Genomic DNA, 2,500 nt, shown 5'->3' with positions numbered 1-2,500 from the left:
CCGCTCTACCAGCTGAGCTATCGAAGGATGCTGTAGGTTCTCAAATATGTTATTATATGCTCTTTAATATAGCTTTAAATGTTTAGCTAAATGAGTGTTCTAGGAATAATGTGAATATTCTATTGTTTATAACCATTTGACAACCTTTGTTTAAAATTGGGCTTTGAAAATTAATTTCTAATTAATAATTTCTATTCAGTGTGGCTGCTGAAATTGACTGGTGTCAGTCTTAAGGAGGGGAAGAGAATGTGTGTAAGAAAAAGAGAAAACAAGCTGGCATCCCAAAGATTTTGATGCGCTAACAAACATGGATTTCTAGTCCATCGCCTTAACCAATCGGCCACGACTACTGCTTAAGCCTTGCTGTATTTTCACAATAGATTTTCTATGGATTGAGCTGCCTGCACTGAGTAATTGAAGATCTAAAGGTACCTGGTTCGATCCCGGGTTTCGGCATTGTGGAAGATAATATTTTTCGACATAAAATGCAATTTTGCAACAAAAAGCTTACGTTTTCAGGCTTCAAACTTTAAAATCATATTTACAAAAACATTTTTACAAAAATCACTTTGCCACAACCACTGCTTATGTCTCTCGGTAGCCAACTCCAGTCCTCGAGAGCTACCAACAGTTCCCATCTTCCAGACAACCTAGCTGCTGCACAGGTGCACTCATTACTCACTAACACATTTTAAAAGATACACAGGTGGAGCTAATTACTTTACTTGTGATTCTGTGAGGTGAGCTGGAAAACATTAACTGTTGGTAGCTCTCGAGGACTGGAGTTGGCTACCCCAGACTTAGAGAATGCTTTATACTCTGTATATTTTGAGTTTGTAAATTGCCAAAAATTGCTATCTGAGCAAAAAATAAAAACAACTCCTTCGAGCCGGAATTGAACCAGCGACCTAAGGATTTCTACACCAATCATCTCTACAGTCCTCCGCTCTACCAGCTGACTAATTAATAATTTCTATTCAGTGTGGCTGCTGAAATTGACTTGTGTCAGTCTTAAGGAGGGGAAGAGAATGTGTGTAAGAAAAAGAGAAAACAAGCTGGCATCCAAAAGATTTTGATGCGCTAACAAACATGGATTTCTAGTCCATCGCCTTAACCACTCGGCCACGACTACTGCTTAAGCCTTGCTGTATTTTCACAATATATTGTCTATGGATTGAGCTGCCTGCACTGAGAAATTGAGGATGTATTGTATTGACCCAAACACACCCAAAACTTCATTCTCCTTTACATTTGATGCGCTAATGGCCTGAACTCGCTATGGGCATCACAGGTTTCAAGTTTTTAAAAACTTGCAGAAAAGAGAAAACTTAAGGCGTTCGTAGTCGGCAGGATTTGAACCTGCGCGGGGAGACCCCAATGGATTTCTAGTCCATTGCCTTAACCACTCGGCCACGACTACTGAATAAACCATGTCCTAGTTTCACAATAGATTGTCTATGGATTGAGATGCCTGCAGTCAGAAAGTGAGGATGTATTATATTGACCCAAATACACCCAAAACTTCATTCTCCTTACATTTTGCCCCGAAAAACGATTGCAAGACCAAGGGAGCTTGCCGAAATAGCTCAGTTGGGAGAGCGTTAGACTGAAGGTCTAAAGGTCCCTGGTTCGATCCCGGGTTTTGGCATTGTGGAAGATAATATTTTTCGACATAAAATGCAATTTTGCAACAAAAAGCTTACGTTTTCAGGCTTCAAACTTTAAAATCATATTTACAAAAACATTTTTACAAAAATCACTTTGCCACAACCACTGCTTATGTCTCTCAGTAGCCAACTCCAGTCCTCGAGAGCTACCAACAGTTCCCATCTTCCAGACAACCTAGCTGCTGCACAGGTGCACTCATTACTCACTAACACATTTTAAAAGATCCACAGGTGGAGCTAATTACTTCACTTGTGATTCTGTGAGGTGAGCTGGAAAACATTAACTGTTGGTAGCTCTCGAGGACTGGAGTTGGCTACCCCAGACTTAGAGAATGCTTTATACTCTGTATATTTTGAGTTTGTAAATTGCCAAAAATTGCTATCTGAGCAAAAAATAAAAACAACTCCTTCGAGCCGGAATTGAACCAGCGACCTAAGGATTTCTACACCAATCATCTCTACAGTCCTCCGCTCTACCAGCTGAGCTATCGAAGGATGCTGTAGGTTCTCAAATATGTTATTATATGCTCTTTAATATAGCTTTAAATGTTTAGCTAAATGAGTGTTCTAGGAATAATGTGAATATTCTATTGTTTATAACCATTTGACAACCTTTGTTTAAAATTGGGCTTTGAAAATTAATTTCTAATTAATAATTTCTATTCAGTGTGGCTGCTGAAATTGACTGGTGTCAGTCTTAAGGAGGGGAAGAGAATGTGTGTAAGAAAAAGAGAAAACAAGCTGGCATCCCAAAGATTTTGATGCGCTAACAAACATGGATTTCTAGTCCATCGCCTTAACCAATCGGCCACGACTACTGCTTAAGCCTTGCT

The 2,500-nt window shown here is 39.4% G+C and overlaps 4 non-coding genes across 4 annotated transcripts in view; 1 reads left to right on the top strand and 3 right to left on the bottom strand.

The window, feature by feature from the left end:
- Positions 1–27, bottom strand: part of TRNAY-GUA (transfer RNA tyrosine (anticodon GUA)) — a 90-nt gene extending 63 nt beyond the window's left edge. The window contains exon 1 of the tRNA in view: positions 1–27. This exon is cut by the window's left edge and continues 10 nt beyond it. This is a non-coding gene — a tRNA (tRNA-Tyr).
- A 1,311-nt stretch (positions 28–1,338) lies between these two features.
- Positions 1,339–1,420, bottom strand: TRNAS-AGA (transfer RNA serine (anticodon AGA)). Its single transcript has one exon. It is a non-coding gene; the product is annotated as a tRNA-Ser (tRNA).
- Positions 1,421–1,575: 155 nt separating this feature from the next.
- Positions 1,576–1,648, top strand: TRNAF-GAA (transfer RNA phenylalanine (anticodon GAA)). Its single transcript has one exon. It is a non-coding gene; the product is annotated as a tRNA-Phe (tRNA).
- A 424-nt stretch (positions 1,649–2,072) lies between these two features.
- TRNAY-GUA (transfer RNA tyrosine (anticodon GUA)) lies at positions 2,073–2,162 on the bottom strand. Its single transcript is given in 2 exon segments — positions 2,073–2,108; positions 2,126–2,162. It is a non-coding gene; the product is annotated as a tRNA-Tyr (tRNA).
- Positions 2,163–2,500: the final 338 nt, after the last annotated feature.

Source organism: Crinia signifera, chromosome 3 (genome assembly GCF_055691185.1).
Source record: "Crinia signifera chromosome 3, ASM5569118v1, whole genome shotgun sequence".
In the NCBI taxonomy this organism is placed as follows: Eukaryota; Metazoa; Chordata; class Amphibia; order Anura; family Myobatrachidae; genus Crinia; species Crinia signifera.
The sequence above is the reverse complement of the archived record's forward strand: the minus strand, read 5'-3'. Positions and strand labels throughout refer to the sequence as shown.